The 23079-nt window shown below is 47.0% G+C and overlaps 1 long non-coding RNA gene across 1 annotated transcript; it reads left to right on the forward strand.

Annotated features, from left to right (window-relative positions):
- The first annotated feature begins 3958 nt into the window (after positions 1–3958).
- Positions 3959–21609, forward strand: LOC138777153 (uncharacterized). Its single transcript, XR_011360827.1, has 5 exons — positions 3959–4077; positions 4486–4576; positions 11531–11621; positions 18328–18418; positions 21409–21609. It is a non-coding gene; the product is annotated as an uncharacterized lncRNA (long non-coding RNA).
- Positions 21610–23079: the final 1470 nt, after the last annotated feature.

A 23079-nucleotide genomic window follows, 5' to 3' on the forward strand; every position in this document is an offset into this window, starting at 1 on the left:
CTCTACACATTTTGTGTGTTTTTTTCTCTTTTAACCCCTTGTGAAAATGAAAAATTTAAGGCTAAACCAACATTATAGTGTAAAAAATGTAATATTTAATTTTCACGCCATATTGTTCCACATTTGTGTCTGTCACCAGTGGGGTCCATATGCTCACTACACCCCTTGTTACATTCCCTGAGGGGTGTAGTTTCCATAATGGGGTCAATTGTGGGGGGGTTCAACTGTCTTGGCAACACAGGGGCCTTTTAAATGCAACATGGCCCCTCGAAATCCATTCCAGCCAAATCCAGCCTCCAAAAACCAAATGGCGCTCCTTCCCTTTGGATTCTTACCCTGCACCCCCATGGCGCTTTATGTCCACATGTGGGGTATTTCTATAATCAGGGTAAATTGCTCTACACATTTTGTGTTTTTTTTATCTTTTAACCCCTTGTGAAAATGAAAAAATCAAGACAAGATCAATGATTTAGTGTAAAAATTAAACATTTTTTACACTAAATGTTGGTCTAGCCTTGATTTTTTCCTTTTCCACAAGGGGTTAAAAAAGAAAGTGAACACAAAACGTGTAGGGTAATTTCCCCTGAGTACGAAAATACCCCACATGTGGACATAATGTGCCATATTGGCACAGGGCAAGCCACCAAAGGGACAGAGCGCCATTTAGAGGCTGGAATGGAGGATGGAGGCCATGTCGCATTTACAAAGCTCCTGTGCTGCCAGGACAGTAGAAACCCCCCACAAGTGACCCTATTATGGAAACTACACCCCATAAGGAATCCAACAAGGGGTGCAGTGAGGATATGGACCCCACTGGTGATGGGCACATATGTGGAACATGTGCCGTGAAAATAAAAAATATTTTTTTTTTATTTTCACGCCACAAATGTGGCCGTCACCAGGGGGCCATATCCCCGCTGCCCCCCTTGTTAGATTCCTTATGGGGTGTAGTTTCCAGAATGGGAAAATGTTGTCCTGGTGCGATACGGGGTCCTTCATATCCAGAAGCGCTGGGTCCGCTCCATGGCTGCTAAATATTAGGGCTTTATTACTACTTCTGATATTTTCGTATTGTGCCGCAAGCTACAGTAGCTCGGGCAGCGAGAGACCAGAGGAGGGGGTGCTGGTATAAAAGTTATCCCCATACAGGGCGCAAAAAAAGTAAAAAAAAAAAAAATCTTTTTAACCCAAAGCAACTGATCAGTGAATGATATTCACTGATCAGCCGCTAGGGGGCAGTAGAGAGAAGATTGCCGGAGATTACCGAGGCCCGCCGAACACGAGGACCCGAGTGTTTCCGAAGATTTCCAACGATGGACGAACGAACCCGGAAGCGGCGCGAAGAAGACGCGAGGACGGCGCGGACCGCAGATCTTCGCTCCGGACGGCCAGATCAGGTGAGTATGGTACACTTGCACCACACACACCTGTTCTGCACCTCTCAGCTACCTAGCTGGGGGGTGCAGAACCCGGCAAATCTGTTTTTTACAGTATGATCGCCGTAATGGGCCGGCCGGTACTGGCCGGCCTATCACGGCGATCGTGGGGATGGCACCGCGGCCATCTTTAGTGGGGACACTAATGGCGATTGGTGCTATCTCGGACAGCACCAATCGCCATTACTTTCCGGGTCACCGATGACCCAGAAAGCTGAATTTAGCTGCTATATGCTGATCTGTATAGATCAGCATATAGCAGCAATCGTCGGCATGGGAGGGGTTAATCACCCCCCGTGCCGACGAGCAGAGATGGCCTGCTATACATTATAGCAGGCCATCTTCCCCGACCGCTGTGTGTGAAAACACAGCGATCGGGGAAACATCGGGCGTACGTATACGCCCGTTTGCGTTAAAGCCCACCCTGTGGGGGCGTATACGTACGCCCGATGTCGTTAAGGGGTTAAGAGCGACCTGGGTCCCTTTAAGAGCGACCTGGGTTCCGTTAAGAGTGACCTGGGTCCCTTCAAGAGCGACCTGGGTTCCGTTAAGAGTGACCTGGGTCCCTTCAAGAGCGAAGGGACCCACGTCGCTCTTAAAGTGACCCAGGTCGCTCCTAAAGGGACCCATGTCGCTCTTAAAGGGACGGGAGCCAAGTTGCTCTTAAAGGGATGGAACCCAAGTCGCTCTTAAAGGGACGGCACCCAGGATTAAAGTTAAATGGAAGTCACTGGTAAAGGGGCGCTCTTTTCAAGCACTATGTATTTCCCTGGAAATGCAAATCTAGTATTTTATTGTAATCCGTATTCTTCTTCTTCCAGCCATTTTTCTGCGATTAATACAGCCCGCACCGCTTTGCGTACAGACTCCGTTCAGACTGCGTTTCGAAGCCCTCAGTGGTCACAGGTGTGCTATCTATTTTCGGTTTTGATCGGATTTGTCATTTTTAAGAAATTTACATTTAAAGACCCGTAAATTCCCATTGAAAATAATGGCCCATTGGAAATAATGGCCACACTGTAAACGCTAACAGCCGATCACAGCACATATGTAAATAGCTGAAATATAGCAGCCAATAGAAGTTCTAAGGTCCTGTCAGGCAATGTATCACAACATTCATACAGTCACATGTCCACTATTGGCCAATAGAAGACGTAGAAGATGGAAGGTCCTTAACGATTTTGTCTCACTGACATGAGTAAGATTGTCATGGTAACCGAGCAATGATCTTTACCATTATAAGTAGCAGAGTTCAGTCAGTAAAATAGCAGAGCTGAGGGGACGGTCGCCAAGCTGCGCTTAAAGGGACGGTACCCAAGCTGCTCTTAAAGGGACGGTACCCAAGCCGCTCGTAAAGGGACGGTACCCGAGTTGCTCTTAAAGGGACAGTACCCAAGTCCCTCTTTAAGGGGCATTACATGAGTCACTCTTAAAGGGACGTTACCCAAGCCGCTCTTAAAGGGACAGCACCCGAGCCGCTCTTAAAGGGACGTTACCCTAGCCGCTCTTAAAGGGATGGTACCCAAATCGCTCTTAAAGGGGCGGTACCCAAGCCGCTCTTAAAGGGTCAGTACCTAAGCTGGTCTTCAAAGGGTGGTACCTAAGTCACTTGTAAAGGTAGAGTACTTAAGCTGGTCTTAAAGGGACAGTATATAGGTCATTCAAAGCGTTGTCACCAAAGTCCCTCCTTAAGCAACTGTACCAAAGTTGCTCTTAAAGGGACTATACTAAAGTTGCTCTTAAAGGGACTGTACCAAAGTCGCTCTTAAAGGGAGAGTATCAAGGGTTAAAGTTTCTCTTAAAGAGAAGTCACTGTTAAAGGGGCGCTCTTTTCAAGCACTATGTATTTCCCTGGAAATGCAAATCTAGTTGTTTACTGTAATAGCGCATGTTGAAACGATCAGCCGACATCGTGCTGGTCTTTCAACATGCTGAAAAATCATGATTATGTCAGTGACGCTCTGCTGTGTGTCGCCCTTTGTAATAAGAACCGGGGCAGCACACCGCCACTGACTTCAATGGGCAGCCCCAATGACCTAAAGATCATTCAGGAAGCTCCTCCCGCTGCTCTCCGCCTGCTCTGTGTGTGTAATAGCACAGGCAGCGAGCACTGAGCTGACAGGTCGGCGCATGCTTTCCCCGAAAATCATGCCGTTTAATACCTGTGTAACCATTGCTGGACTAATCTGAGGGCGATATCTTTTTGCTGACAGGGGCTACAGCACTGGTGTCCCTGCAGTGTGAGGATACATGTAGGTTAGAACACTGCATGGTTTCCTTGTCTATAATAGATACCATACAAACTGACAGGACCTGAAATTACAGGGCCTATAAGCATATACTAGAAGTAATGGAGATAAATGGTGCCCAATCATAGGCCAGTGTTTACTGCTAGAGCTCTCTAAGCTGCACTGTTATTGGCTGCTATAGGCAGCCAATCACAGGCCAGCTTTCATTGCTAAAGTGCTATAAGCTGCACTGTGATTTGTTGCTATAGGCAGCCAATCACAGGGCAGCTTTCACTGCTGGAGCACTATAAGCTGCACTGTGGTTGCTAGGCAGTTGTTAGCAACACAGCAAAGCAGCACCGACGTAGAGCAGCTTGAAACAAGATATCATGGAGCCTGAGAGCCAGACTATGGTATGTATACATTTTACCATTAGTAACCACCCATTGTCACTGGGGGCCTGTATCCTGCAGGGGGCGGTAGTCATCATGGTAAAAGTTCTGATAGTGGTTTTGGATGTTTCCTACACTGACTGTGATGCGGCTGAGGACACAACTGCTCTGCTGTCATGATGAGAGAACTGGCTGCAGCTTCGCTCTATTAGGGGTCTCTGTAATGACGCCATTCATGTAAGCGGGATGCAGCGGTGCTGAATCAGGTCGGCTCTCCTGCCTCTCCTGCTGGGGTTACACACACCACTAATTTTCTGTGCAGAAACTCTCACATGACTTAGAGATAATATTCCTTGTCCCCACATAATCCCTTTATAATGTGACACTATATTATTATATTGATGTATTTTCTTTCTGATTCATATAAAGGTGGTTGGTGAGGACCCTACTAACCGCTGTCATGTTGTGGAGTGAGAAATAAGAGGTGTCTGGATGCAAGCACAGGACGCAGAACACACAGGTAAGGGAGATCTCCTTTATTTGCTGCATGGATGTCCTGTGTGCAGTGAGAGCCGTTTCCCATTGATCTCAATTAGGGTCCATTTACACAGAAAGATTATCTGCCAAAGATTTGAAGCCAAAGCCAGGTATGGATTTGAAAAGAGGAGAAATCTCAGGCTTTCCCATATGACCTGATCTCTGTTTATAATCTGTTTCTGGCTTTGGTTTCTAATCTTTGGCAGATAATCTGTCAGGTAATCTTTCTGTGTAAATGGACCCTTAGGGCCCTTTTACACAGAAAGATTATCTGACAGATTATCTGGCAAACATTTGAAGCCAAAACCAGGAACAGACTATAAACAGAGATCAGGTCATGCAGAAAAGCCTGGAATTCCTCCTCTTTTCAAATCCAGTCCTGGCTTTGGCTTCAAATCTTTGCCAGATAATCTGTCAGATAATCTTTCTGTGTAAAAGGGCCCTTAGTTTCAATGGGTGTTGGTTTTCATGGTGGAAATACAATTATATGGACACTGAGTAGCCTCAACTTTATCAGTTCAGTAGTGTAGCACTATAGCTAGAGATGAGCAAATCTACAGAAGGAACAAAGTGAATAATTCTTATCGGGATCCTGCTCATCAGGCTGCAGACTTTGAAGTTAGTAACCCCTTGGTGTACGCCTCGGCAAAGGGACAAGGGGGGGGGGGAGGCACCGCAGCAAGGTGGGGAGGGGGTGTGGCCTCCTCCCGCTCCTGATTTACTAAGGTTTACATCAGGGGCTTTAAGACTTGATAAATGACCCCCTCTGTGTATGAAGCATATCCGAGTCCATTATTTTTTATATCCTACAGTTTTAATTGCTTGTATGCCTTAAGGTTTGGTGAATAAACATATATGTGGTGGAGGGTGGCACCATCTTTCTCTACTCTATTGTGGATTATTATACCTGTACGCTGGGACTTGTGAGCATCACCACACTACTAATTCAGACACTGTGTTTCTATGTTCCAAGCTTTATATGGATATATTCCCTATGATAGGCCATCAATTTCAGATTGTTAGTGGTCCGATTCTTACCATGAGGCGGTCACCTTTCTTTACCAGACACAAAGCTGTAGTTTCAGTAGTGGCTGTGCCTGATATTGTAGCTCAGTCCCATTGACCTGAACTGTAATACCAGGCACAGTGGCTACTAAAACTTTAGAGCTGATTTGATATAAATGGTATATGTTAGGAATACTATAGTCCTGGAATAACCATTTAATTACCATATCACAATTGTATCCTGATTCCCACTCCGCAGGCCCAAATGTAAGGGTTGTGAAAGGTTACTTCCAAGTGTACTAGTGCCCACGACAGAGAAACATTTCTTTACACTCAAATTGGTCGGTCCCTGTCTCCATTAGGGCTCATAATGAAATGAAACATGCCATTACAATAATTTGTGGAACACACACACTGTAAAGAGTCTTATGGCACCAAATCTTTCCAGTATTAACACATTTTACATCAAATAACTCATAAAACTCAACAATTCTCATAAAAGCATCAGACTACAATTTCTTTATTATCTGAGAGTGGATGGGAAGATTATAGTTTGTTATATGGCGCCATCTACTGGTAAGGTTTCACTATGCAGGTCATGTTTTATTTTCAGTTAATAAATATTAAACCATTTTTCATCTGTATTTGTATGTATGAATCATCAGAAAAATATAATTACCCCATGACTTGTCTTAAGTCTCATTCTCATCTCCGATAAGATTTTGGTCATGGGCCCTGGACACCTAGTTGACTATAATAGCACCCGTCAGGTTTCCAGAATGGTGTCCTGCGTTTCAATAGACAATGTAATCCTGCATGCTGTGCTGTTTAGACCAGGATGTTGCCAGATTCTGGAAACCTCTAAGGCAGATGTGAATGAGGCCTCAGACCACCAATATATACACTGATACAGTAAATCTACAAAGCTTAAGAAGCAAATGAATGCCAGTAGGGTCTTTGGTATTTGGTCACACACAGCACACTTTTATTGAAACAGCTCAAGAATACAGTTGATTCTCAAACAGTAATACTATAGTTCATGTCCTCACATCCAAGTCCTGTTCAGTACAGCTACACGTGCACCAGTAGTCTGGAGGTGGCCCTTGCAGCCTGCAGCATAGACCACTGGGGTGGCTAGCCCCTACCTAGATCTCTAGCAAGCAGTCTAGGAAATACAAAAGCCATTTATTATTTTTTGTGAGTGTGTGTGGAGGGAGGGTCAGAGCCCATGGCAGCTCTTCTGGTCATACTTTATCTTAGCTGCTGCTTCAAGTATCCCCTCTAGCCATCACCCTGTGATAGCCAACCAACACACAATGGTCTCTCATCCTGCAAATATTTTCTTAAAGCAGGCAGGGTTTCTCCAATTTCTTAGGCACAAGGACCAACAGAAGACTGTATTAGGGAAATACAGTTATAATACTTCAGAGCCTATACATAGTGACCGTTTAAATGCACCCTGGCCCCTTAATGCACAGGTACACTGGCGCGGGACTGCTGGGCTACACACGACCCCGCCCCCTGTACCCATGACCCTGGCGGGGGGGGGGGGCCTCTCCAATAAGACTCAACACACAGGCGTATTTTGTTGGATGGTGGTCGACCACAGCTATTTATCATTTGTTTATTTTGTCTTAAAACCGGGCAAATTGCCAACTTCCACTGACACGTAAGCGCCTCCAGGCGAACATTTTCCAACGGGTATGCCGGCCGCCGAACACTGACGGGCATGACCACCGGATCCACCAGATACCACACCTCCAGCTGTGACTTAGTATAACTTTTCACTAAAACAAAAGGAAACAACATCAATACAAGGAACCCCAAAACTTGAACCACACCTGCAATAAGGGCGGGAGGGAGGGCTGCTTGTACTCCTGGCTGCTGGTAAAGAGGGCTGCTCCCGGAAGCCCCGCCCCCCTTATACATCACGCCCGCATCCTATAGGCCAGCAGCACGTCCCGGAGGCGGTGCCGTGCTGCACCATGTGACCCCCCGTGCACCAATGAATGAACTAACACTCTTCTCCACGGCATCACTGAGGCCCCCCCGTGAGTCTCCATTAACCCCTGCCGCTCCACTAAACGCCCCGCAGTCCCTGCCACCTTCCTTAGGCAGCTCTGTGCCCTAAAGACTCTAAAGTGATGAGCTCGCTCGTAACAGTGCGTCCTGTGTGCATTCTCTATATAGTAAATGGCCCCCAGTGTAGTCCCCTTTAGTAGATGGTGCCCAGTGTAGTCCCTCCTTTAATATATGGCCCCCCAGTCAGTAGATTGCCCCCAGTGTAGTCCTCCCATCAGTATATGGCCCCATTGTATTCCATTATTTAGTAGATGGTCCCCTGTGTAATTCCCCTTCGGTCCATGGCCACCAGTGTCATTCCCCTTTGGTAGATGTGGCCGATTATCGTTCCGTGTAATAAACACAACGATCAGCTGATGATCGTTGTCATCGTCTGATCGTTGATATAGGTTTTGACCTATAATTGTCGGGCGCTGACCGCGCATCGCTACGTGTAATAGCGGTGCACGGCCGGCGGCTGACGATATACATTACCTATCCAGGGTGCAGGGCTCCTCTTCTGCTTCTCCCCGAGTCCCGCACGCTCCAGCTCCAGAGCAGCCTGTCTGAGCTGACAGGCCGCGCAGCCAATTACTGGGACCCCCGTGGCCAGTCATTGGCTGAGCAGCAGAAGAGTAGCCATGCACCCTGCATAGGTAATGTATACTAGTTAAGCAAGGGCTGCAAGGACATCGGGAACGATGTCCCTGCAGCCCTTGTTTAACGATAATCGGGCCGTGTAATAGGCCCTGTAAACGAGCGCCGATCTAGCAGATTCACAGCTATTCGGCCCATGTAATACCACCCATCGGCCCATGTAATACCACCCTAAGAGTTGTGCCTTACACCAGCACAACCTACTTAGGAGAGAGTTCTATGTGCTTTCACACAGTATACAGCCTTACCCAGTGTAACACCACACACACACAGTATACAGCCTGACCCAGTGTAACACCACACACAGTATACAGCCTGACCCAGTGTAACACCACACACACACACACACACAGTATACAGCCTGACCCAGTGTAACAGACACCACACACACACACACAGTATACAGCCTGACCCAGTGTAACAGACACCACACACACACACAGTATACAGCCTGACCCAGTGTAACAGACACCACACACACACACACAGTATACAGCCTGACCCAGTGTAACAGACACCACACACACAGTATACAGCCTGACCCAGTGTAACACCACACACAGTATACAGCCTGACCCAGTGTAACACCACACACAGTATACAGCCTTACCCAGTGTAACACCACACACACACAGTATACAGCCTGACCCAGTGTAACACCACACACAGTATACAGCCTGACCCAGTGTAACACCACACACACACACACAGTATACAGCCTGACCCAGTGTAACAGACACCACACACACACACACAGTATACAGCCTGACCCAGTGTAACAGACACCACACACACACACAGTATACAGCCTGACCCAGTGTAACAGACACCACACACACACACACACACACACACACACACACTTACTTATTACAAAGAAACTCCTGGTTGTCAGCAGACAGCAGCCTCTTCCCTCCCTCCTCCATCTTCCTCCTGGTCCTGGCACTGGGTTCTTCTGTCCCTCCCCCTCCTCCCATGCAGGCTCACTGCAGTTTTGCTTCTACCTTCATCCAGGTGGGCACCGGGTTCTTCCTCCACTCCTCCCCCGACAGCAGAGGACAGCAGATAGGGGAGGAAACAGGGCCCCAGACTGCTGGCTGCAATGAGGCACAGACTCTGTCAGCTCTGCCTCACCAGCTTTCTCTGACCGCTGCGATGCGTCCCGCCCACCTGGAGCAGCGTACAGCCACAGCTCACGCAGGACAGGGGGGGGGGACTCCAGGGAGAGCGCGCCACAGCAGCACATCACTCAGGGGCCCACTGGGCCCCGAAAGTGATGTGCTGCTGTGTAACCTCATACATAGTAATAATGTGGGCGGCATGGGCCCCCCGGAGCCTCGGGCCCCGGGCGGCCGCCCATACCGCCTATATTATAATCCGCCACTGGCAGTTACTCCCCCCCAGCATCCCCCATGTGTGCAGTCAGCCCTCATCATCCCCCATGTGTGCAGTCAGCCCTCATCATCCCCCATGTGTGCAGTCAGCCCTCATCATCCCCCATGTGTGCAGTCAGCCCTCATCATCCCCCATGCCCCTCCCCCCCCCGAGTATAGGATGACGGAAAGCTGGATGACCTCTATCATTCTGATTACAGGATCCTGGGAAAGCTGGGTGACCTCTATCATTCTGATTACAGGATCCTGGGAAAGCTGGGTGACCTCTATCATTCTGATTACAGGATCCTGGAAAAGCTGGGTGACCTCTATCATTCTGATTACAGGATCCTGGGAAAGCTGGGTGACCCTGATCATACTAAGTATAGGACCCTGGGCTAGCTGGATGACCCCATTATACTGCCTACAAGATGGTGGGAAAGCTGGGTGATCTCCCCACCCTTCCCCAATGTAACCTTCAGGGCCTAGTGAACAGTATACAGAGAGGGACACACACACACACTACTGTTCAGGGCCTGGTGCCCATAAAGTACCCCCACCCCCCTGCACATATGGGCTCCAGGCCCTGAACAGCACAAGGGCACACTAGGGCATAGACAATACATGAAGAGGGAAGGGTGGGGGGAATACTGTATACTCTTCAGGGACTTAAAAGATGACACCCCATACACACACACGAGGCTACGCCCCATAACTTTGGCTCCGCCCCCTCCACCCGCAGAGGGGGGGGGGGGCTTTCCCTTACCTACAACATGCAGGGCAGTCCTCCTCCAGGCCCAGGCAGGTGCAGGAAGGGGGCGGTCTGTCCTCTCTTCCTCTGGCAGTAGGCGGCCCTCACAGCTCCTTGCTTCATTGGAGGAGCAAAGAAGCTGCATGAGTGCTTGCCCCGCTGCTAAAGTGAAGAGTTGACTGAGGTGAGCTCTCCTCCCCCCCATCCCCTCGCGCGTCATTGGCCCCGCCCTCTGCGACCGTGGCCCCGCCCACTTTCAGACGCGATTAGAATTTTTATTTTTTTTTACTGCTCTTATGTTCGGTTTATGGCGCCCCCTAACTTCTAGCGCCCCGTGCCGCCGCCCGGCTGGCACGGTGCTAGAAACGGCCCTGATGGAGGTAAATGCCACCCAATCACAGGCCAGCATTCACTACTGAAGCACTATAAACTGCACTGTGATTGGTTGCTATAGGCAGCCAACCACAAACCAGCATTCACTACTGGAGCACTATAAACTGCACTGTGATTGGTTGCTACAGGCAGCCAATCACAGGGCAGCTTTCACTGCTGGAGCACTATAAGCTGCACTGTGATTGGTTTCTAGGCAGTTGTTAGCAACACAAAAAGCCGCGTCGACGTAGAACAGCTGGAAACTAATAGTTGGAAACAAGCTATCATGGAGCCTGAGAGCCAGACTATGGTATGTATACATTTTACCTTTAGTAACGACCCATTGTCACTGGGGTCCTGTATCCTGCAGGGGGCGGTAGTCATCATGGTAAAAGTGCTGATATTTGTTTTGGATGTTTCCTACACTGACTGTGATGCGGCTGAGGACACAACTGCTCTGCTGTCATGATGAGAGAACTGGCTGCAGCTTCGCTCTATTAGGGGTCTCTGTAATGACGCCATTCATGTAAGCGGGATGCAGCGGTGCTGAATCAGGTCGGCTCTCCTGCCTCTCCTGCTGGGGTTACACACACCACTAATTTTCTGTGCAGAAACTCTCACATGACTTAGAGATAATATTCCTTGTCCCCACATAATCCCTTTATAATGTGACACTATATTATTATATTGATGTATTTTCTTTCTGATTCATATAAAGGTGGTTGGTGAGGACCCTACTAACCGCTGTCATGTTGTGGAGTGAGAAATAAGAGGTGTCTGGATGCAAGCACAGGACGCAGAACACACAGGTAAGGGAGATCTCCTTTATTTGCTGCATGGATGTCCTGTGTGCAGTGAGAGCCGTTTCCCATTGATCTCAATTAGTTTCAATGGGTGTTGGTTTTCATGGTCAACAGACAAATAATATGGACACTGAGTAGCCTAAACTATATCAGTTCAGTAGTGTAGCGCTATAGTTAGAGATGAGCGAATCTACAGTAGGAACGAAGCCAATCGCTTCATTCCTATCAGGATTCAGCTCATCAGGCTGCGGGCTTTGGAGTCTGCTCCGCTCTGTGCTGCTCCTCCCCGGGTGCTGGGAAAAGATGGATCCAGTCCTGGGAAACTGGGAGAAGTTTCCTAGGACTGGATCCATCTTTTCCCAGCACCTGGGGAGGAGCGGCACAGAGCGGAGCAGACTTCAAGGTCTGCAGCTTCATGAGCAGAATCCTGATAGGAATGAAGCAATTAGCTTCCTTCCTGCTGTAGATTTGCCCATCTCTACCTCTAGCCATTTGGAAGTCATGTGAGCATAATTAACAAATCACAACAAAACTTAATAGCCCTTTTACACAGGCTGATATTGTCTGGAGTGTCGCTAGAAACACTCCTGCAGCGATAATCGACCTGTGTAAAAAGTGACAGCAATCAGCCGAAGACCGATCAATTGCCTGGTTATCAGCTGATCGTCTGTTAAGGACCTGCTTTAGGGTAGCTTTACACCTACTGGATTTGCAGAGGATTTCACGCTGCGAGTTTGCAGCGAAATCCACTGTGAATCCAGGTACAGTGAAGTTGAGGGTGTCACATACCTGCAGCTGAATTTTAATTCTGCTGCTAGTATGTGATCTGGTCCTTTAATCCCCCGCATCCCGCCTCTAGCAGCCCCTGGCCTGCAGCATACATTACCTGCTCAGCATCATGGCTGCGTGTGAGGGAGCCTAACACACAGCCGCGGCTTCGAGCAGGTAATGTATGCTCCCGGCGGGGGGGTTAAAGGGGCCGCATTCCGTATCCGCAGTGGAATAAAAATTAGAGACAACCGTCTGCAGCTTCGGCTCGACTTTCCCTTTCCTTTGAGTGGCCCCTCAATGTTATGGAAACGGGCGGAGGACATTGTCTCTATTAGAAAGGGCTCCCCTGTGATGCTGAGACACTTTGGACTCCACCACTACTAGAAGGCCTAGCGGGATGGTGATTTCCCTGAACCTAGACCCGGAGTGGACTCTGTGCCTTACCACCCCATGGGCTAACTGTATTTTCCAGTAAGCTTTGGTGATACATGTGTTAACAATGTTGTTAACTTATTGGCCAATGTAAATGTGCTATTTAAACATAAAGACAATTACAAAGTCTTACATTCAACTATATACCTTTCATAGAGCTAAAATACATCACAGAGGTTTATCCCCAATAGTTCTATTTTGCAGTGCACATGTACTCTTGCATTGAACTAGCTTCATTTTATAGAGATAAATTACATCACAGCTGTGTATCCCAATAGTTCAGGGTACATTCTGAGTGGTACAGCTTAGGCTGGGATAACGGATATGTTTTATGAAGAATAACTGATGAAAAACGGATGTCATTTTGTGCAATACGTTTGGATCTGTTTTTACATTGACTTCCATTATAACAAAAAAAAAAAAGTCCCAGGTGCAGCAAGGTGAGGAGGATGTGTTGCGCCTGAATTATTAAGGTTTACACCTGGGGACTTATTTAAGACTTTCCTTTTAAATGACCTCCTCTGTGTATGAAGCATATCCGAATCCATAATGGCAGTTTTTTTATCGTACAATTTTACTTGCTTGTATGCCATAAGGTTTGGTGAATAAACATATATGTGAGGGAGGGTGCTGCCATCTTTCTTTACTCTTTAATTATACCTGTACGCTGTATTATTTTACCTGTAAGCTGGGACATGTAAGCATAACCAAACTACTAATTCAGACACTGTGTTTCCATGTTCCAAGCTTTATATGGATATTTTCCCTATGATAAGCCATCAATTTCGCGTTATTAGTGGTCCAATTCTCACCATGAGGCGGTATACTTAAGGCTGTAGTTTCAGTAGTGGCTGTGCCTGATATTGTAGCTCAGTCCCATTGACCTGAACTGTAATACCAGGCACAGTGGCTACTAAAACTTTAGAGCTGATCTGTGGTCCATGCTAAGGATATTCTAGTCCTGGAATAACCATTTAATTACCATATCACAATTGTACCCTGATTCCCGCTCCGCGGGCCCAAATGTAAGGGTTGTGAAAGGTTACTTCCAAGTGTACTAGTGCCCACGACATTGATCCATGTCCCCATTAGGGCTCACAATGAAATGAAACATGCCATTACAGTAATTTGTGGAACACATACCGTCATGGCCAAAAGTTTTGAGAATCACACAAATATTATATTTTCACATGATCTGCTGCCCTCTGGTTTTTATGTGTATTTGTCAGATGTTTTTATCACATACAGAAATATAATTGCAATCATATTATGAGTAACAAAAGCTTATATTGACAGTTAGAATGAGTTAATGCAGCAAGTCAATATTTGCAGTGTTTACCCTTCTTCTTCAGGACCTCTGCAATTCTCCCTGGCATGCTCTCAATCAACTTCTGGACCAAATCCTGACTGATAGCAGTAAATTCTTGCACAATCAATGCTTGCATTTTGTCAGAATTTGTTGGTTTTTGTTTGTCCACCTGTCTCTTGATGATTGACCACAAGTTCTCAATGGGATTAAGATCTGGGGAGTTTCCAGGCCATGGACCGAAAATCTCTATGTTTTGTTCCCTGAGCCATTTAGTTATCACCTTTTGCTTTATGGCAAGGTGCTCCATCATGCTGGAAAAGGCATTCATTGTTGATTGCCAAACTGCTCTTGGACAATTGGGAGAAGTTGCTCTTGGAGGACATTCTGGTACCATTCTTTATTCATGGCTGTGTTTTTAGGCAAGACTGTGAGAGAGCTGATTCCCTTTGCTGAGAAGCAACCCCACACATGAATGGTTTCAGGATGCTTTACAGTTGGAATGAGACAAGACTGGTGGTAGCGCTCACCTCGTCTTCTACGAATAAGCTGTTTGTCAGATGTCCTAAACAATAGAAAAGGGGATTCATTAGAGAAAATGACTTTACCCCAGTCCTCAGCAGTCCACTCCCTGTACCTTTTGCAGAATATGGCTATGTGCACACTGAGGAAAAGGCGAGGAATTCAGCTTGAAATTCAGCTCGAAATTCAGCTTGAAATTCCCCCCGTAAAAAATGTGCAGAGCAAAGTCCCATTGTGTTCAATGGGTTTTCTGCTCTGTTGTTCACACTGCAGAATTTCCGAGCAGAAGTTTCTGCTGTAGATCTGCTAGAGGAATCTTATAGAAGTCAATGGGGGGCTTAAATTCTGCTTGAATTCTGACTGAAAACTTTCAGCTACAATTCCTCGAGAATTGCTCAGTGTGCACATAGCCTATCAGTCTGTCCCTGATGTTTTTTCTGGAGAGAAGTGGCTTCTTTGCTGCCCTCCTTGAGACCTGGCCTTGCTCCAAGAGTCTCCGCCTCACCGTGCGTGCAGATGCACTCACACCTGCCTACTGCCATTCCTGAGCAAGCTTTGCGCTGCTGGTAGCCCGATCCGGCAGCTGAAACAATTTTAAGAGACGGTCCTGGCGCTTGCTGGTCTTTCTTGGGAGCCTTGGAGCCTTTTTAGCAGCAATGTAACCTCTCTCCTTGAAGTTCTTGATGATGCAATAGATTGTTGACTGAGGTGCAATCTTTCTAGCTGCCATACTCTTGCTTGTTAGGCCATTTTTGTGCAGCGCAATGATGACTGCATGTGTTTCTTTAGAGATAACCATGATTAACAGAAGAGAAACAATGATGCCAAGCACCAGCCTCCTTTTAAAGTGTCTAGTGGTGTCATTCTTACTTAATCATGACAGATTGATCTCCAGCCCTGTACTCATCAACACCCACACCTGTGTTAATGGAGCAATCACTGAAACGATATTAGCTGGTCCTTTTAAGGCAGGGCTGCAATGATGTTGAAATGTGTTTTGGGGGATAAAGTTCATTTTCTAGGCAAATATTGACTTTGCAAGTAATTGCTGTTAAGCTGATTATTCTTTATAACATTCTGGAGTCAATGCAAATTGCCATTTTAAAAACTAAAGCAGTAGACTTTGTAAAAATTAATATTTGTATTATTCTCAAAACTTTTGGCCATGACTGTACACTGTAGAGACTTATGGCACCAAATCTTTCCAGTATTAAGAAATTTTACATTAAATAACTCGTATTTGAAAGCATCAGAATACAATATCTTTATTATCTGAAGGTGGATGAGAGAATTATAGTTTGTTATATGGCGCCATCTACTGGTAAGTTTTCACTATGCAGGTTGTTTTATTTTTAATTAGTAAACCATTTATCATCTGTATTTGTATATATAAATCATCAGAAAAATATAATTACCCCATGACTTGTCATGTTCAGTCTCAAACAGTAATGCTATAGTTCCTGTCCTCGCATCCAGTCCTGTTCAGTACAGCTGCACGTGCACCAGTAGTCTGGGGATGGCCGTTGCAGCATCGATCACTGGCGTCGCTAGCCCCTACCTAGATCTCTAGCAAGCAGTCAATGTGGAAACACAACTGCCCTCTATTTTTAGTAAATACACCTATAATACCGCAGGGCCTATACTCAGTGATGAATTAAATGCACCCTGGGTCCCTCAATGCAGAGGAACATTCCCTCACTGTAGTCCCTCCATCAGTATATAGCCCCAAGTGTAGTCCCTCTTTACTAGATGGACCCCAGTCAGTATGAGGCCCCTATTGAAGTCCCCCATCAGTATATAGCCCCAAGTGTAGTCCGCCTGATAGATGGCCCCAGTCAGTAGATGACCCCAGTCCCCCCCCCCCCCTTTAGTAGATGGCCCCCAGTGTGATCCCCAACCCCACGGGGCCAGTGAGTGCACAAAAAAAACAAAACCTTGCCTCCCATATGTTCCCCCATCGCCAAGAGTCTCCTGGCTCTGCTCTCCCTTGTTCTCTTCTGGCACAGGTAGCATGTGTTGGGGTCCATTTACACAGAAAGATTATCTGACAGATTATCTGCAAAAGATTTGAAGCCAAAGCCAGGAACGGACTTTGAACAGAGATCAGGTCATAAAGGAAAACCTGAGATTTCTCCCCTTTTCGAATCCATTCCTGGCTTTGGCTTCAAATCTTTGGCAGATAATCTGCCAGATAATCTTTCCTTGTAAATGGACCCTAAGGGCCCTTTTACACAGAAAGATTATCTGACAGATTATCTGCCAAAGATTTGAAGCCAAAACCAGGAACAGACTATAAACAGAGATCAGGTCATACAAGAAAGCCTGAGATTTCGCCTCTTTTCAAATCCATTCCTGGCTTTGGCTTCAAATCTTTGGCAGATAATCTGTCAGATAATCTTTCTGTGTAAAAGGGCCCGCCCGCAGCCCGCCCCCCAGCTCAACCGCAGCCCCCTGCGCCGCCCCGATCGCCCCCCGGCCGCCGCTCCGGTCGCGCCCCCCCCCCCCCTCCGACGCCGCTCGATCGCCCCCACCGCCCCCGGCAAGAACATACGTTACCTGCTCCGCTCAGCAGGTCTTCCGACATCCCGTGGCTATCAGAGCGGCGGTGGGGGTGGCGATCGAGCAGGGGGCTGGGGATGAGCGGGGGGCCGGGCTGCCAGCAGGGGGCCGGGCGGCGGGCAGGGCTGCGGAAGGCGAGCGGCCGGACTATCGCGCGATGACTGTTTACACGGAACGATCGGCGTGTCAGTGACCAGTGTCCGCAATAGATACTGCCTGTGCTGGAGGACAGAAGAGGACAGTATGCTGGGAGAGCTGCAGTGACAGGGGACTGTCTTAGAAGTGAATTTTACTTATTTTTTTCCATCCCTTAATGTGGGTGCTTTGGACAGTTGTGGGCCCCCAGGAGGCCGCTCAAACCACCCACATTATAATTTGCCACTGGATGCCTCACATACAGTATTTTGTGTCTTTTGTGCTCTCACACCAATAATGCCCCTTTGTGCTTTATACACAGAAGCTATGCATCTCTTTCACCTATCTAACCTGCTCACTTTAAGGTTATGTTCACATATAGTATTTCCATCAGGCTTTTGGTCAGATTTTTTTTTTTTTTTTAAACAAAGCCAGGAGTGGGTTGAAAACACAGAAACTAGGCAATCTTACCATTATAATTTTGCTCTGTCAGTTCCTCTCCTGGTTTCGGTTGAAAAAAGACTGGCAGAAATATTATATGTGAACAAAGCCTAAAGTTCCCCGCTTTTTGTGGGCGATATCTTTTTGCTGACAGGGACTACAGCACTGGTGTCCCTACAGAGTGAGGATGTAGGTTAGAACACACATACATACATTTTACCATTAGTAACCACCCATTGTCACTGGGGTCCTGTATCTTGCAGGGGGCGGTAGTCATCATGGTAAAAGTTCTGATAGTTGTTTTGGATGTTTCCTACACTGACTGAAGCGGCTGAGGACACAACTGCTCTGCTGTCATGATGAGAGAACTGGCTGCAGCTTCGCTCTATTAGGGATCTCTGTAATGACGCCATTACAGACCATTACACACGCCACTAATTTTCTCGCACATGACCTAGAGAAAACATTCATTGTCCCCACATAATCCCTTTATAATACGACACTATATTATTATATTGATGTATTTTCTCTCTGATCCATATAAAGGTTGTTGGTGAGGACCCTACTGACCACTGTCATGTTGTGAAGTGAGAAATAAGAGGTGTCTGGATGCAAGCACAGGACGCAGAACACACAGGTAAGGTAGATCTCCTTTATTTGCTGTATGGATGCAATGTGTACACAGCGAGAGCCGTTTCCCATTGTTGCTTATAGGATTCAGCTCATCAGGCTGTGGGCTTTTAAGTCTGGTCTGCTCTGTGCCGCTCCTCCCGGGGTGCTGGGAAAAGATGGATCCAATCCTGAGAAACTGGGAGAAGTTCCCCAGGACTGGATCCATCTTTTCCCAGCACCTGGGGAGGAGCGGCACAGAGTGTCGCAGACTTTAAAGCCTGCAGCCTGATGAGCTGAATCCTGATAGGAATGAAGCGATTACCTTAGTTCCTACTGTAGATTTGCCCATCTCTACCTCTAGCCATTTGGAAGTCTTGTGAGCATACTTAAAGGGGTTATCCAGTGCTACAAAAACATGGCCACTTTTCCTCCACTCTTGTCTCCAGATTGGGTGGGGTTTGAAACTCAGTTCCATTGAAGTAAATTGAGCTTAATTGCAAACCACACCTGACCTGGAGACAAGGGTAGGGGGAAAGTGGTCATGTAAAAGAAATTTTACATTAAATAACTCGTATTTGAAAGCATCAGAATACAATATCTTTATTATCTGAAGGTGGATGAGAGAATTATAGTTTGTTATATGGCGCCATCTACTGGTAAGTTTTCACTATGCAGGTTGTTTTATTTTTAATTAGTAAACCATTTATCATCTGTATTTGTATATATAAATCATCAGAAAAATATAATTACCCCATGACTTGTCATGTTCAGTCTCAAACAGTAATGCTATAGTTCCTGTCCTCGCATCCAGTCCTGTTCAGTACAGCTGCACGTGCACCAGTAGTCTGGGGATGGCCTTTGCAGCATCGATCACTGGCGTCGCTAGCCCCTACCTAGATCTCTAGCAAGCAGTCAATGTGGAAACACAACTGCCCTCTATTTTTAGTAAATACACCTATAATACCGCAGGGCCTATACTCAGTGATGAATTAAATGCACCCTGGGTCCCTCAATGCAGAGGAACATTCCCTCACTGTAGTCCCTCCATCAGTATATAGCCCCAAGTGTAGTCCCTCTTTACTAGATGGACCCCAGTCAGTATGAGGCCCCTATTGAAGTCCCCCATCAGTATATAGCCCCAAGTGTAGTCCGCCTGATAGATGGCCCCAGTCAGTAGATGACCCCAGTCCCCCCCCCCCCCTTTAGTAGATGGCCCCCAGTGTGATCCCCAACCCCACGGGGCCAGTGAGTGCACAAAAAAAACAAAACCTTGCCTCCCATATGTTCCCCCATCGCCAAGAGTCTCCTGGCTCTGCTCTCCCTTGTTCTCTTCTGGCACAGGTAGCATGTGTTGGGGTCCATTTACACAGAAAGATTATCTGACAGATTATCTGCAAAAGATTTGAAGCCAAAGCCAGGAACGGACTTTGAACAGAGATCAGGTCATAAAGGAAAACCTGAGATTTCTCCCCTTTTCGAATCCATTCCTGGCTTTGGCTTCAAATCTTTGGCAGATAATCTGCCAGATAATCTTTCCTTGTAAATGGACCCTAAGGGCCCTTTTACACAGAAAGATTATCTGACAGATTATCTGCCAAAGATTTGAAGCCAAAACCAGGAACAGACTATAAACAGAGATCAGGTCATACAAGAAAGCCTGAGATTTCGCCTCTTTTCAAATCCATTCCTGGATTTGGCTTCAAATCTTTGGCAGATAATCTGTCAGATAATCTTTCTGTGTAAAAGGGCCCGCCCGCAGCCCGCCCCCCAGCTCAACCGCAGCCCCCTGCGCCGCCCCGATCGCCCCCCGGCCGCCGCTCCGGTCGCGCCCCCCCCCCCCTCCGACGCCGCTCGATCGCCCCCACCGCCCCCGGCAAGAACATACGTTACCTGCTCCGCTCAGCAGGTCTTCCGACATCCCGTGGCTATCAGAGCGGCGGTGGGGGTGGCGATCGAGCAGGGGGCTGGGGATGAGCGGGGGGCCGGGCTGCCAGCAGGGGGCCGGGCGGCGGGCAGGGCTGCGGAAGGCGAGCGGCCGGACTATCGCGCGATGACTGTTTACACGGAACGATCGGCGTGTCAGTGACCAGTGTCCGCAATAGATACTGCCTGTGCTGGAGGACAGAAGAGGACAGTATGCTGGGAGAGCTGCAGTGACAGGGGACTGTCTTAGAAGTGAATTTTACTTATTTTTTTCCATCCCTTAATGTGGGTGCTTTGGACAGTTGTGGGCCCCCAGGAGGCCGCTCAAACCACCCACATTATAATTTGCCACTGGATGCCTCACATACAGTATTTTGTGTCTTTTGTGCTCTCACACCAATAATGCCCCTTTGTGCTTTATACACAGAAGCTATGCATCTCTTTCACCTATCTAACCTGCTCACTTTAAGGTTATGTTCACATATAGTATTTCCATCAGGCTTTTGGTCAGATTTTTTTTTTTTTTTTAAACAAAGCCAGGAGTGGGTTGAAAACACAGAAACTAGGCAATCTTACCATTATAATTTTGCTCTGTCAGTTCCTCTCCTGGTTTCGGTTGAAAAAAGACTGGCAGAAATATTATATGTGAACAAAGCCTAAAGTTCCCCGCTTTTTGTGGGCGATATCTTTTTGCTGACAGGGACTACAGCACTGGTGTCCCTACAGAGTGAGGATGTAGGTTAGAACACACATACATACATTTTACCATTAGTAACCACCCATTGTCACTGGGGTCCTGTATCTTGCAGGGGGCGGTAGTCATCATGGTAAAAGTTCTGATAGTTGTTTTGGATGTTTCCTACACTGACTGAAGCGGCTGAGGACACAACTGCTCTGCTGTCATGATGAGAGAACTGGCTGCAGCTTCGCTCTATTAGGGATCTCTGTAATGACGCCATTACAGACCATTACACACGCCACTAATTTTCTCGCACATGACCTAGAGAAAACATTCATTGTCCCCACATAATCCCTTTATAATACGACACTATATTATTATATTGATGTATTTTCTCTCTGATCCATATAAAGGTTGTTGGTGAGGACCCTACTGACCACTGTCATGTTGTGAAGTGAGAAATAAGAGGTGTCTGGATGCAAGCACAGGACGCAGAACACACAGGTAAGGTAGATCTCCTTTATTTGCTGTATGGATGCAATGTGTACACAGCGAGAGCCGTTTCCCATTGTTGCTTATAGGATTCAGCTCATCAGGCTGTGGGCTTTTAAGTCTGGTCTGCTCTGTGCCGCTCCTCCCGGGGTGCTGGGAAAAGATGGATCCAATCCTGAGAAACTGGGAGAAGTTCCCCAGGACTGGATCCATCTTTTCCCAGCACCTGGGGAGGAGCGGCACAGAGTGTCGCAGACTTTAAAGCCTGCAGCCTGATGAGCTGAATCCTGATAGGAATGAAGCGATTACCTTAGTTCCTACTGTAGATTTGCCCATCTCTACCTCTAGCCATTTGGAAGTCTTGTGAGCATACTTAAAGGGGTTATCCAGTGCTACAAAAACATGGCCACTTTTCCTCCACTCTTGTCTCCAGATTGGGTGGGGTTTGAAACTCAGTTCCATTGAAGTAAATTGAGCTTAATTGCAAACCACACCTGACCTGGAGACAAGGGTAGGGGGAAAGTGGTCATGTTTTTGTAGTGCTGGATAACCCTTTTAACCAATCATGACAAAATTTAATGGCCTTTTACACGGGCTGATATTGGCTGGGGTGTCGCTAGAAACGCTCCTGCGGCAATAATTGGCCCGTGTAAAAGTAACAGCAGAAGACTGATTGCCTGGTTATCAGCTGATCATCTGTTTAGAATCTGCTTTAAATATTTCTTTATCGGCTGCACATCTCCCTGTGTAAACAGGGATTTATACAGCCAATAATGGTAAAGGGAAACTGACAGAACAGATATGTATATATCCAATCTGTCCAGATCACAGGCAGCAGTCTGGCTTCTTCAGTTCTCCAGCCACCAGCTGTATCTTCAGGCTGCTATCGCCTCCTCTGCGATGATTGACAACTGGAGGAGGCAGGTCCTGAAGATACAGCCGGTGGCCAGAGGACTGGAGAAGACAGATACCGGATCATAAACAGCCTGGTAAGTATACACTGCTTGTGATCTGGAAACTGACAGCCCAGATATATACATATATGTGCTGTAAGTTTCCCAGGCTGCACGAACGATATAGTCATCGTTCATGCAGCCCAGATGGTTGATTTCTCGTGCCATGTTGAGGCACAGCAAACGAGTGCCAATCTCACTGATCGGCATTCGTTTGCTAACCCTGCGGGTTAGAAATCTCTTATATGTGGAATAACTTTGATAAAGGTGATTACATATGTAGATTGGTGTTAAATATTTGAACAATGTTGTTAACCTATTGTAAAAAGTAAATGTGCTACGCAAAGATAAAGACAATATAGGATGAGTTATAATTATAAATACAGGATGCAGACAACCGTCTGTAGTTTCGACTCGACTGCCCTTTTCCTTTGATTGGCCCCTCAATGTTCTGGAAACGGGCGGAGGACATTGTCTCCATTAGAAAGGGCTCCCCTGTGATGTTGAGACACTTTGGACTCCACCACTACTAGAAGGTCTAGCGGGATGGTGATTTCCCTGAACCCAGACCCGGAGTGGACTTTGTGCCTTACCACCCCATGGGCAAACTGTATATATTTCAGTAAGTTTAGATGTTAC

This window comes from Dendropsophus ebraccatus, unplaced genomic scaffold (assembly GCF_027789765.1).
Source record: "Dendropsophus ebraccatus isolate aDenEbr1 unplaced genomic scaffold, aDenEbr1.pat pat_scaffold_529_ctg1, whole genome shotgun sequence".
NCBI lineage: Eukaryota > Metazoa > Chordata > Amphibia > Anura > Hylidae > Dendropsophus > Dendropsophus ebraccatus.